The sequence below is a fragment of the Dasypus novemcinctus genome, chromosome 23 (genome assembly GCF_030445035.2).
Source record: "Dasypus novemcinctus isolate mDasNov1 chromosome 23, mDasNov1.1.hap2, whole genome shotgun sequence".
NCBI classification, from domain to species: Eukaryota; Metazoa; Chordata; class Mammalia; order Cingulata; family Dasypodidae; genus Dasypus; species Dasypus novemcinctus.
Window position 1 is genome coordinate 44,931,992 of NC_080695.1, and position 14,607 is coordinate 44,946,598.

A 14,607-nucleotide genomic window follows, 5' to 3' on the forward strand; every position below is an offset into this window, starting at 1 on the left:
ATCATTAAGCTAGCAGAAATAGAAGACTCTGATAGAAATTATTAAGACAGACCGGGCTCCTATTCCCTTGGCCCCGAGGAGCCTATGGTCAGAGTTCAAATTGAAGGCCGCACCATACAGATGATAGTTGACACTAGGGCTCAACATTCTGTAATGACCAAGCCAGTTGGGCCTCTATCAAAAAGGCAAGCCAGTATCGTAGGGGCAACTGGCAAAAGTGCCCAACGGCCTTTCCTTCAAGCCAAGACCTGCAACATTAAAGATAGGGAAGTCACTCACGAATTCCTCTATCTTCCAGAGTGCCCAGTCCCCCTACTGGGTCGAGACCTGCTGTCAAAACTACAAGCTCAAATTACCTTTAGTGCCACAGGGCAATCCACACTGATCTTGGAGCCACAAAACCCTCCGAAAGTAGCGCTAACCCTTCCTCTACAAGAGGAATAGAGACTATTTTGCCTCAGTGAGACTGGCCAATCCATGGCCACACAGCTCCCCTTTAAAGATGTGCCTGAAGTATAGGCAGAGGGAAACCCGATGGAGATGGCACATAACATTCCTCCAGTTATTATTAAAATAAAGCCTACAGCCAGTCCAGTAAGCATAAAGCAGTATCCAGTTCCACGTGAAGCGCAAGAAAAGGTCCAGCTACATATTCAGAGATTGCTGAGTGAGGGCATATTGAAGCCGTGCCAGTCTCCGTAGAACACCCCTCTCTTCCCAGTTAAAAAGCCAGATAGAGATTACCGCCCAGTCCAGGACTTACGAGCAGTTAATTTAGCAGTAGTAGCCCTTCATTCTGCAGTTTCAAATCCTTATACTCTGCTCAGCTTAATACCAGCATCGGCAATCTATTTCTCATGCCTAGATCTTAAAGATGCTTTCTTCTGCATTAAAGTAGCACCAAGGAGTCAGCCGATTTTTGCCTTTACATGAAAAAATCCAAATTCAAGTAAAAAGCAGCAGCTGACATAGACACGATTGCCTCAGAGATTTAAAAATACACCCACTATTTTTAAACAAGCCCTAGCCAGTGATCTCAAATCCTTTAAAGCAGAAAGCCATAACTGTTTTCTTCTCCAGTATGTAGATAACCTCATTCTCAAAAGTTCCACCTATCAAGACTGTGCTAGTAGAACCCATGCTCTTTTAAAACATCTACAGCAGAAAGGCTATCGGGTATCTAAAAAAAAAGCCCAAATCTGCCTACCTCAGGTCAAATACCTAAGTTACAAAATAACACAAGGGCACCGTGAATTAAAACTTGAGGAAAAAAAAGTGATCTGTAGTCTTCCTGAGCCCAATTCTCGCCAGAAGCTGCGAGAGTTCCTTGGGGCAGCTAAATTCTGCCGCAATTAGATCCCCAATTTTAGAGTTCTCACGCGCACTTTATATAAAGCCACAAAGAAGAGAAATAAAGATCCCCTGCTCTGAGAAAGCCCACAAAAAAATGCTTTCACTGCTCTCAAACAAGCTCTAATGAAAGCACCGAGTCTCAGACTTCCAGACCTCAGTAAGCCGTTCTACCTCTATGTTCACAACCGCCAAAGCATAGCAGTAAGAGTACTCACTCAATACCTCGGTTCCTGGCAAAGACCTGTAGCGTATTTATCTAAACAACTGGACACTGTAGCCCAAAGATAGCCTTCATGTTTGCAAGCTGTAGCGGCTGCAGCCGTGCTTACACTAGAAGCTATAAAATTGACTCTTGGGCAGCCTATTATTGTCCGGGTCCCACATGCAGTAGTCACAATTTTAAAAGCCAAAAGAACACATTAGCTTACTAACAGCCGCCTGGTTAAATATCAAACTCTATTATGTGAAAACCCATCCATCCAGCTAAAACTTGTAAAAACCCTAAATCCAGCCACCCTGCTACCCGTAAAGCCAGGGGTTCCAGCCCATAACTGCCTGGAAACATTGCAAAAAGTATATTCCAGCAGGCCAGACCTTCAAGACCAGCCATTGGCAAATCCTAACATGAAGTTTTTTTTACAGATAAGAGTAGCTTTATGCAGGGCAGCAATCAATGAGCAGGATATGCTGTAGTAACATCTGAGACCACAGTAGAGGCACAGCGCCTCCCAAATAACACATCAGCACAAAAAGCTGAACTCATTGCCCTCACCCGAGCCTTGCAACTTGCAGCCAGAGCCAAAGTTAACATCTACACAGCCTCCAAATATGCCTTTCTTACCCTGCATGCGCATAGAGCCTTATATAAACAAAAAAACTCATTAACTCGAGAGGCAAAAGCATTAAATACGGCACACAAATTCTGGAGCTACTAGATGCAGTTTAAGAGCCTGCCAAAGTAGCTGTAATGCACTGTAAGGGACACCAGACCAGCCACAGCCCCATTGCCCAGGGAAATCAGAGGGCAGACGCTGAAGCAAAAAGAGTAGCACGAGAGAAATCCCTATCTGAAAACCTAGCCGCTGCTCTCATTCCTCAACCCCTTAATTATCAAAACATCCAGTATACACTGCCTGTTCTTGCCCCGCAGCCTCTGAGTCACCGAGAGCCACAATATACTCAAGCTAAGAGAGAGTAAATACTCTCTGAAGGCGGGACACAAAGAAAAAATAAATAGTAAACATTGCCTGATCACAGAATAGTTGTGCCACAAATATTAGCAGCAGCCGTAGTTCAAGACTACCATGAGAACACACACTTGAAAAAAACTCATCTTAAAAAAGTGTTAAAAAAATTCTTTTACATCCCAAGACTAGTCACTATCACCCATGCTGTATGCCAACGATGTGTAACATGTGCAAAAAATAACCCTCGCCAGAGGCCCACAACAGCCCCAGGAGTCCAAAAAATTAGTAGTATGCCCCTCGAAAATCTAGTAGTTGATTTCACTAAAATGCCACGATCTAGAAGCTATAAATATCTCCTAGTCCTTGTTTGCACGTTTTCTGGCTGAGTGAAAGCCTTCCCCACTCAAATAAAAAAAGCTAAAAAAGTAGCCAAAGTTCTCCTCAAAAAAAATTATTCCTCGCTATGGGCTACCGCTCTCAATTAGCTCTAACAATAGACCAGCCTTTGTCTCTAAAATCACTCAAAAGATTGCAAAGGCACTGCGCATCCAATAGAAACTGCACACCGCTTACCATCCTCAGAGCTCAAGAAAAGTAAAGCGAATAAATCGTACAATAAAAACTTATATTGCCAAAATTTGCCAAGAAACTGAGCTAACATGAGTGCAAATACTTCCAAGTGCTCTCCTCCAAATTTGAGCCAGCCCAAGCCGAAAACTAAGCCTAACTCCTTATGAAATCCTCTTTGGGAGGCCTCCTCCCTTAATCAAAAATATAGAGGGAGATCTTAAAAAAAGAAAGAACTTATCAATAGCTCAGCAGATGATAAGCTTAAAAAAAACCCTACATAACCTGCATCGCTAGGTCCAAAAAAGGGCCCCCATTAGCTTAAGCAGCTCTGTACACCCGTACAAGCCAGGAGATGCAGTCTAGGTCAAAGACTAAAAGTCAGCTCCACTAACTCCTCGATGGCGAGGGCCCTATCTTGTCATTTTATCCACCCCCACTGCAGTTAAAGTGGCTGAAATCATCCCGTAGATTCACCATAGCCGAGTCAAGCGAGCTGCCTCAGAGTCCTAGACCTGTGTTCCAGATACCCACAACCCAACCAAACTCGTCCTGCGAAAAAGGAGAACGCCGAGCCCTGCTCCAGTCACACCCCAAAAGCTGACTAGTCTACGCACGGCCAAAGATTGAAGAGAAAACACCGAGCTCTGCTCCAATCACACCCGGAAGCTGATTGGTCTACGCACAGCCGAAGATTAAGAATCAAGTTTAATCTGTTGCAATGCCCCTTTGCCTGTTTTTCCTACTTCTAGCCCTAAACCTCCCCTGGTCCCAGGTCGACACCACAAAATGTGAGCCATGTGTTCAAAAAGTGCGTACAGAGGCCCATGTCAACACCACATTAATATATCATAGTCATTACACCTGCAAAGGCCAGGTAACCACCTGTCAGTTTCAAAAAACCTCCTATAGTGTCTGTAATGCATCTAGCCAAATAACCTGCTATAATCCTAGACCCCCAACAGTCTCCCGTAAATGAAAAATAAGAGTGCTTAATCAAAATAGAGAGTTGCTTTCCTCCACCCCAGTCATGAGTCAGAATAAACAAGTGTCCCTCCTATTTGACGCATGTCAAGTTATAGACTCTGAGACACCATAAAACACAAATTGTAGAGAGCTCGGCTAAGAGCAGAAGTATACTCATAGCAATAAGTACATGTGCACTCCAGAGATGAGAAGTGCAGCCCAAGGGGAGAGCTTTTAGTGCAAATACATAAGTGCATACTACTGCCCCTACTAGTCTTGTGTCACCTGAGCCACCTGAAAAACAAACATAGCTAAACAGACAGCTATCCTCACCAAGGGTATAGCCCCGGCTAACTGTCCACGTAGTCAATGTAACCCTTTAAATTTCACCATCCTTAAACCTGAATCCTAGCAGACTCAAGGAGTCCAAATGGGCCTCCGCATTGAAAGTAAAGAGATAAACCCAAGAGCCTACATCTGAGTTAAGTATCAAAAATACCCACTCACAAGTAAGGCCCATTCTGTGTTCCACTCCTTTTATAAAGAAATGGAAAAGCCCTTTTCCATCCCACAAGCAGCAACGAACCTCTTTATAAGCTTAGCTAAAGTAGTAAGCGCAGCCTTAAATGTCTCCTCATGTTATGTATGTAGTAGTACTAATATGAGAAACCAATAGCCATGGGAAACCAGAGAATACAATTACAGCCAACCATATAATGCAACTAGCCTCCCAGCTGTCCCCCGAGATAGTATGTAGCCCTTACAAACTTCTGTCATAAAAAAATATTGTGCTTCAAGAGCCTGCCTAAGCTCCTCTATAGCTGTTAAAAATCTAACATGTACAGGGAAAAAATTCCAAAATTATACCACAAATACAACAGAACCTTAAAAAACATAGAACGAATCAAACCTCGTTCTCATAAATCGTACTTTCCCCAATTTAATCACAGTGTAGAACTCCACTGCAAAGAGCCCCTTTACTGCCCCAAATAGTTTGTACTAGATTTGTAAAAAAGTTGCATTCCGAGAACTGCCACGAAACTAGTGTGGAACTTGCATGCTTGGTACAATAAAACCCTCCTTCTTCCTCATTCCCCTAACAGAAGAAAAAGAGCTAAGCCAGCCAGTATATCAAAAAATTAAAAAAAAAAAAGCTGTCATTACCTGGAGAGGTAAAAAATAGCCCCCTGAGCGTATAATCCAATACTATGGGCCAGCAACTTAAGCAAAAGATGGCATGTGGGGTTACCGAACCCCTATCTATATGCTAAACCGAATCATCCGCCTACAAGCAGTAGTAAAAATAATAACTAATAAAACTGCCCATGCACTAAACTTACTAACCCAAGAGCAAACTAAATTCAAAAATACTATCTATCAAAACCGTCTTGCCCTAGACTATCTCTTGGCAGCTGAAAAAAGAGTTTGTAAAAAATTCAATTTCTCTAACTGCTGCCTTAAATTAGATAACACTAAAAAAGTTATTGATAAAATCACAAGCAATATAGTAAAAATTGCTCATGTCCCAGTGCAAACCTGGAATAGCTAGAATATAAATAACCCCTTTAAAAGCTAGCAGTCAATAGTAAACAATTTCAAGCTTCTATTAAAAATAGTTGCCCTCTTCATAAAAGCATGCACCATCCTTCCATGCCTCCTACCTTTCATCATAAGCAAAATACACACCCTAATAAATAGTGTAGTAAAAAAGCAAACAGCTGCCCATCTCATAGCTCTATATACATAACAGCCAGTCCAGAGAGACTCAAACAATAGTGATGCCGAAGTTTAATAACTTAAACTCGGCCTCAAAGGGGGGAATATAATATAGCCTGTGCATTAAAAACAAAATTATTTCCAAGAGTACCTAGTCTCCAAGATAGTCAAATAAGTAATTTAAGCCCTACAGTCTTTAAATGTTCAGAAGAGATGTGAGACTGTGTATTCAGGGCTGCCTCCAGACGATGTAGAAGATATGCTAATCCAAACTAGCTTAGATGTAGAGAATATGTAACTCACCGGGAAGAAATAACCTATCTAATACTAAGATCTAAAGAACCTAACCAAAGGTCTGTTTACCATCACTGTTAGTCTTCCTAATCCTATATCCTCTGTATAAAAGAGTCTGTAAAAAGCTGTTCAGGGCTCAGTTTTTATTAAGACAAGAGTCCGCCGAGCCCGGCCGGTCGAAATAAACCAACTTCCTTCTCAGTATTCTCGTGTCCTGTCCTTCGAAACCGCGCCTATCCGAATTTCTCCACTACACCATAACAGGTGCTTCCTTACCAAAGTTAGCTGCTACAGTGTTGAGGTAAAATGGCAGGTGATCTCTGCCAGGGTTCAGCCTTCCCCTCTGGGCTTCCTATAGCAGGCTCTCTTCCCAAGGTCATCTGTAAGCCATCAGCAAATAGTCCTTCCCTACTTTTAGCTGATTGAAACTTCTCCTTTCTGTCACATGGCAGGATCAAAATAAGAAAGTTCTCTCCTGTGTGTCTTCCAAGTGTGTTTTCTTTTATATCAGACCCACCAATGGGGGGTAATCAACCCAAGGCAAGCCATACTGACAGTGGTCCAATTAAAGAAAGCCCTGACAGCAATCTTAAGAAGTAATCTAACCAAAGGATCATACCCAAGGAAAAGATTAGTTTACAAATATAACCTTTCTCTCCTGGGATTCATAAATAATCTCAAACTGTCACAGCATGTAACAAATACTTGGTAATTGTCAAGTGTATTTTGCACATCTCTAAGCCTTGGTCAATTCTTGGAGCTAAGACTTTACACATATCCTTTCTCCTAAACTCCCCAGCATTAAATTTCTATGAAATGGTCAATTTTATTTTCCTAAGTAAACCTCTTTTCAGCTCTGGAAAAATAGTTTGTTATAGTTTTGTTAACTTATAAAAATTGAGTGGTCAGCATTTGGCCAACTTCCCATTGTTGTACATGAGATTTTTGGAATATAGCAATGCCTGCTTGTTGTCTGGTTGCTTTCATGCTGAAACAGGAAATTGAATAGTTGCAACAGACAGTATGGCCCATGGGACTGAAAATATTTACTAAGATGAGTCTTTACAGAAAGAGTTTGCTGATCCCTTGCTTATAGTGGAAAGAACTTCTCTATTTTGTTTTTCTTAGTATATTTACTAAATACTTAGTGTATTTCTTAGTATATTTCATGATTTGGTACATGTTCACATAAAAGTTGGATTAAGATACCAAAGAAGGAGCTAATGCAGATCAGGAGCAGAAAGCTGCTTTTATGTTGAGGTCTTAGCCTGCTCTATTGTGGAAGTGACATACTTGATCATCTTTCACTGCCTCCCTGGTTGAGACTCTCTGAGCATAGCCTGAGTGTTGCTGATATGTTTTCTTTATAATGTCAGGTCTGAAGAATTCTGAAACATTTTTATCTTTTTATGGGCAGTTTGACTAGAAAACTTTAAACAAAGAAGATGAAGTTTTCTAAAGAGCTCTTATTAGAGTTCTGTCTTTGAATTCTGAAGATTGTTTATGATAGAAATTATGGGCTGAATTATGACCCTAACAAGGCAGGTTCATATACAACTCCTAGTCTCTGAATGTGGGATCTATTTGGAAATAGGGTCTTTGAAGATATGACTGGTTAAAATGAGGCCAGACTGAATTAGGGTAATCCCTAATTCACTACAAATGAGTGGCTTAAATTTATTGTGGTAGCATAGATGTAACAAAATTTGCCATTTGAAAGTATACAATGCAGTGGCATTAGTTACATGTGTAATGTGCTACCATCACCAACATCCATTATCAAAGCTTTTTCTTTTTTTATTTTTTAATTAATTAATTAATTTTTAATGTTAAATTTAAAAAGTTTGAGGTTCCCATATACCCCCCACCCCCCTCACCCCACTCGTCCCATAACCACAACCTCCTCCTTCATCATGGGACTTTCATTGCACTTGGTGAATACATCTCTGAGCACTGCTGCATCACATGGTCAATGGTCCACATTACAGTTTACACACTCCCCCAGTCCACCCAGTGGGCCATGGGAGGACATACAATGTCCAGTAACTGTCCCTGCAGTACCACCCAGGACACCTCCAAGTCCTGAAAATGCCCCCACATCACATCTCTTCTTCCCATGCCCACCCTCAGCAGCTACCATGGTCACTTTCTCCATCTCAGTGCTACATTTACTTCCATTGCTAATCACATTAGTTCCAGAATAGAGTATCAGTAAGTCCACTCTAATCAATACTCTATTCCTCCATTCTGTGGACCCTGGGATGGTTATGTCCACTCCACCTCTGTATCAAGAGGGTGCTTCAATTCCTCTTGGATGACAGATGCAATTCTCCTGTTTGCACTTGTAGGCACTCTTGGCTCCCTGGTGTGGTGGTTGGCCTTCTTCACCTCCCGGTTAGCTGACTGGGGTAAGTCCAATAAACCAGAGGGTAGGAGTTGCAAGTCTGTCGAGGCTCAGGGTGTGGCTATCACATGAAGAGTCCAAAGATTCAGGTCACCTGAGTATACACTAAACCCCAGCGCCAACCACAGGTCTGGTAAAAGTGACAGGAGGGGCTTGTGAACAAAGATACACCTGAGTCCAACTCCATCATACTCAGGACCACAAACTCCAAAGTAGGGCCAACTGACATGGCACTGAACTCCATCTGCCATGACCATAGAACCTGTGTGTCTCTGTAGCCCTCAGAAGAACCAATAACTGGGGTTGTATCTGCTTTAGCTGTCTCTGGGACTCTGCTGAGGTGTGCATAAGGGCAACCCCTCTGATAAGCTCCCAGCTCTTTTTTGGAGACTCATAGCCATATAAACTCATTTGTGCTTTCCATTTCCCCCTTTTATTCAGGGTCAAAAAGCACTTTTAACTCCTGATATTACATGTAGGCTGAGGTATTCTGCTGGTCCGAGTTGACCCTTTTATTCAAGGTCGTTCTCAAAGCTTTTTCATTACCCAAAACAGAACTACCCATTAAGCATTAACTCCCCATTCTTCCTACCTGTGGATCCTGGCAAACTCTGATCTACTTTCTGTCTCTGAATTTGCTTTTTCTAGATACTTCACATTAGTAAAATCATACAGTATTTGTCCTTTCCTGTCTCACTTATTCCACTCAACTTATGTCTTCACTATTCATCCATGTTGAAGCAAAGGTTAGAACTACATTCCTTTTTAGGGCAGAGTAATAATATTCTGTTGTGTATATACCATATTTTGTTTGTCCATTTTCCATTGGAGAACACATGGGTTTTCCCCTACCTTTTAACTATTGTGAAAGATGCTGCCCTAAACATTGGTGTACAGGTATCTGAGTCCCAGTTTCCAGTTCTTTTGGAATATTCCTAGAATAGAATTTCCATTCTAGATCACATTTTGAAGAACCATCAAACTGGATTCCACAGTAGCTGCATAGGGCTGAATAGTTACTATTATTATTATTATTTTTTTTTTTTTAGCGAGAATGGGGAAACAAGTACTGTCTTATGTTGCTAATGTAAATTATTACTACACTGTTTGCAGGGCATTTTTGTGATGTTGATTCAAAGCTATTGAAATTAAGAGTATATATATTCTTTGTGTTAATTCCATTCACTTATGAATATTTTCTGCACATAGACTCATAGCTGGCAAAGGGTCCCATATTCAAGAATATTCATTGAGCCATGTTTGTAATACATAAGATCAGAAAAATTTAGGAGCCACAATCTTTTATTTTTTTATTTTATTTTGAAAGAAGCTTTACATTACATAAATGCTACATCAAAAATGTAGGGGAAGTCAGGCAGTGTGATTCCTCCAATTTCATTTTTCTTTTTCAGTATGTCTTTGGCTATTCAAAGACTCTTTTCTTACCCTGACTAACTAACAGGGAGGTGAAGAAGGTCAACCACCACACTAGGGAGCCAAGAATTCTTACAACTGCAAGCAGGAGAATTGCATCCATTATCCATGTGGAATCTAAGCTCCCTCTTGATATAGAGGTGGAGTGGATATAAACATCCCAGGGTCCTCAGGATGGAGGAATAGAGCATGGATTAGAGTGCACTTACTGATATTCTACTATGGAACTATTGTGATTAGTAATGGAAGAGATTGTAGCATCGATGTAGAGAAGTGGCCATGGTAGCTGCTGAGGGTAGGGAGAGGGAAGAAGAGATATGATGTGGGGGCATTTTCAGGACTTGGAGTTTTCCTGGGTTGTACTGAAGGGACAGATGCTGGACATTTTGTGTCCCGCCATGGCCCACTGGGTGGACTGGGGAGAGTGTAAACTACAATGTAAACCATTATCCATGTGGTGCAACAGTGCTCCAAAATGTATTCACCAAATATAATGAATATCCCACAATGATGAAAGAGGCTGTTGATGTGGGAAGAATGGTGTTATGGGGTTGGGGAGTATATGGGGACCTCATTTTTTTTCTAATTTCCCCAACTTTATTAAAGAAAAAAGCAATGATGTTGAATCTCTAGAACAGAGTCATGTTCCTGGGATTTCTCCCTTGAAAACCTGATATTTAATTTTGAAACACATGCCATGTGTACATGGTTCCCAACTGCACTAAGCAGGTGAGAAGCTGAAATCTTAAAATGTTCATCTTTCAACTTTTCCCAGTCTGTGGTCTGTCTTTGGACCAGCGATAATTGCCTGAACAGCTACTATGGCTTCATTAATTTTTGTCTGTAGCTCTCTGAGCTCTTCTATATGCAGCAAACACAGAATTTGAGCAGCTTCACTAAGAACTGCATCTCCTGTGTCAAAACCAAGAATATGCTTGTGTAAAGCAACAGGCAAGCCCGCTTCTGTTTGATTTGCTTTAGGAACTGCATCCTGCATCAAGCACTCCTGAAACCAAAATGCGAATTGCCTTAAGCATCACCAGGTAATCATCTTGACATTGAATGTGAAGAAGGTTAGCCAAAGCCATTACACCAGCTTTAACATCAGGATTATTTACATTCAAATTTATCAATGGCTCTGCCTTTTTAGTTGCACTATCAGCATTTTTTGTATTTTCAGGGACCAAGTCTTTGTATTTTTCAGCACCATCTCCATATTCAAGTCTAACAGCTAACCCAAGAAGCCAGTCAATTGTTTCTTCTCAATCTGGAATATTGAAAGGACAGTTAACATCTCTGAAATACTTTTCAAAGAACTTGGGCCAGTCACTGCTGTGGATCTTTCTTAAATTACCTCTATCTTCAGTCTCATTGTGTCTAATTTTCTGATCTTCAAGCCAAACAATAAAGTTTCTAAATTCTGTTTCATCTTTGCAGTTGAAGCTGGAAGAGTTGTGGTAGTCGAGGGCCATCAGCTTGCATCAGAACATGGTCTCAGCTTCTCGCTCTGGCTAGGAGAGGAGAAGAAAAGAGGTGCTGACATATCAGGCACCCTTGATGCGGTGAGAGTCATATTTTTTTTAGTGTAACATTAAAAAAAATTATAAAGAGTAAAAATTCCCATAAATCCATCCCCACCCCTCCCTCACTTTTCCCTATTAACAACTTTCATTATTGTAGTATATTTGTCACAATTGATAAACACAAATTTAGGCATTGTACTAGGCATACTGTGTAATTTACATTATAGTTTATACTTTTCACTGCACAGTTTTATAGGTTTTGACAGAACTTATAATGATCTGTATCCATCATTGCCATGTGGTGCAGGAAAATTCCATTGTCCCAGAAAAGCCCATGTTGTACCAATTCTCCCCTCTCCTTCTCCTCAGAACCTCTGGCAGCTACTTCCTTTATGACAGTGTTACAGGTTCTTCCATTGTTAGAATAATAGCATCTACATTGGTCCATAATTGCTTTCTTCCCTTATGTTTGTTCATTCTCAATGTTGAGGATACTGGGATGGTGATGACAACTCTGCTTCTGACTGAGAGGGATTTAGATCCTTGGGGTAGATGGGATGGAGCTGTCTTGCTTGCCATTGTAGATAGTCTCTGTTTATTGGGTGTGGATGTTGTCCATCATCATCCTCTTGTTAGCTGTCCTGGGCAAGTCCAGTGTACTGGAGAGTAGGTTTTGCAACTCTGCTAAGATTCAGGGCTCAAGCGGCATATGAAGAGACCAAAGATTGAAGTCTCTGGGATACATACTTAATGAGTATAGTGCTAAACATGTGTTCAACTAAAAAGAGTAGAAGAGTCATGTGTAGGGAAATTATAAATGAGCCTATCTCTGTTACATTGGGAAGCAAATATTCCAAGGTAAGTCACAATGACAGGTGCCATATTGCTGAGATTGTCAGCCTTGCCTATGGTGTCTCCAAGCCTCTAGAGCCCTCAGGAGCCCCCTTGCTTGAAGTATTATTTAATGTGGTAGTCAGTGAGAGCCTCCTAAGACAGGCACAGCAGTTGTTAAAAACTAAGAGTTTTATATGTAATACGTGAAGATCTCTAAGATATATTGTTCAAGGAATATAGGAAGGGAGCAGAGTGTTGTATAGAGTATATTTTCTTTAGTGCAAATAGGATATACACCCCATGTGTGTAACTGAAAGGATACATGAAAACATGGGGAGGAGCATTTGGTGGTTGGGGGTCCAGGAAGGGAAGAAGGAAGATATTTTACTTTAAACATTTTATACTATGTAAACACATTACAAGTTTCTAAATATCCAAACATGATGATAGGAAAAAGAAATTACAAGTAAGTCAATGGAAATTATATTACCAGGTGATAGGAACTTTTTTGTGTACGCATTTGGATGAGTTTTAAGAGTAGATAAGCATTTTAATAAATATATATTTTTCCTAGAAATACATTTTATTTCATACTTTATACTGTTTTATAGCCTAGTTCACCCCAACCTATATCCTATGAATATTTACATCATTTTTAGTGACTTCATAACATTCTTTTGAATTTTCTCTGTGGTGGACATTTGGGCAATTTTCAAAATGTTGCTGCTCTGGATATGGTATGAGGTGTCATATAATGTCCCAGAGGGCATTTAGTGTAAAAATATAATCATTTGTTCAATGGTTGGCATTAATCATTCCTCCTCAGAAAATACAAATTGAAAGTTTCTGAATTTTGTTTAGATTTCCTCATTTTCAGCAATTAATCATCCTTCTACAATCATACTACAGCGGATGAATTTCAAGTCCTTATTCTGCTCTCCTCATGACAACTTATGCAGTAGCCTAAGATCTTTCCTTTGAGAGATCCTCTTCCTGTTCTCCCTGGACACTATTGACTTTCAAAACACTGTATTCCACTGTGTCCCTCCCTTGTTCCAAAATCCTAAGTAACTCCACACAGCCAATGGATGACATTCAAACTCTGTTTGGGTTACCTTCAAACCCCAGCCTCTACCTAAATGTGCTCCAATGTGACTTTCATGCCTTTTGAAAAAAAGGCCTGAATTGCCTTTTACTTTCTTGGTTTCTACTTTCTTGGCTTCAAAGGCAATTTATATGCCACTTTCCCCAGTCTTTCCTGTCCATTATCTCATAGAAATAATTCCTTCTGTTTTCCTTGTTTGATACCGTGAATGTAAAAATTTACTATCTTCCTAACTGATAAAAAGATTTTGGTTATATGTGTATACATTTATGATCAGTGAACATTTGAATTATTCTTATTGGTAGGTGGTATCTACAGATGAATGGGAAGTTCTTGTTGACACTCATTAAAACTGAAGAAGAGGAGTGGGTTTTCCAAGTGTAAAGTATAGTGCAAAAGGCATTCTGAGGAGGAAGTATGCTCTATTAGAATATACTTGTGTCATCAGAGAACCCTGCACATGAGGTGAAGCTGACAAATAAATATGTGCAGGTACAGGGTCTTTGGGGTAGTGTCACATAGGCTACATGCAGGAGATGGGATCCACACATGGCCACCCACAGTTCACCTGAAAGCCCTTAGTTTCCCTGTAGGTGGCAGAACCAGTGAAGCCAATGTAGATGGCACTCTCAGTGCTGTGTGGCAGCTCATAAAGGAGCACCTGGGAGGAAGGAGTGGGGACTCTAGTTCTGGAAAAGAAGTAAGGCTATGCAATTTCAATTATTAATGTATGTGGACTCCTAGTAGAAAAATGGATATTTTTTTAATTAAACACAAAATGGTCAACTGAGTGTATCAGAGCCACTGAGCCTGCTCATTTGCCCTCAAAATCACTGCAGCCATGACCAGTCAGTCTCAGGACATCTTATCACAACTGTAGACCAAGAACTCAGCCCCTAGGCTTGGGTAAAATAGAATAGTAGTGACAGTTCCAGGCCAAGAGCCAGGGTCAGTGGGGCAGGTCAGCTGTGCTCTAAGAGACTTTGGGCAGGAGAGGGATGAAATCCACATGACCTCTTGACCTGTATCTGTGTGTGGTCACCCCAAAGTCCCTATGATTTTACCTAAAAGGTCAGTGAAGAAGAAGTGGAAGATGTTCCTGTTTCATGGATTAGATGCCCTTGTAAGAAATGTGAAGTTAACCACAGTGTAATTACATTCTTGTGAATGGCATTAACTTCTTTCTGTAATTAATTGTGTCTATATATCTGAATTTTATGGGCC

General features: G+C 40.7%; 1 protein-coding gene and 1 pseudogene across 5 annotated transcripts in view; one reads left to right on the forward strand and one right to left on the reverse strand.

Annotated features, from left to right (window-relative positions):
• LOC131275579 (CUB and sushi domain-containing protein 1-like) overlaps positions 1–14,607 on the forward strand; it is a 322,424-nt gene that overhangs the window by 159,921 nt on the left and 147,896 nt on the right. The gene's annotated exons all lie outside the window — the stretch shown is intronic.
• Positions 10,629–11,411, reverse strand: LOC101430382 (RNA transcription, translation and transport factor protein pseudogene; annotated as a pseudogene).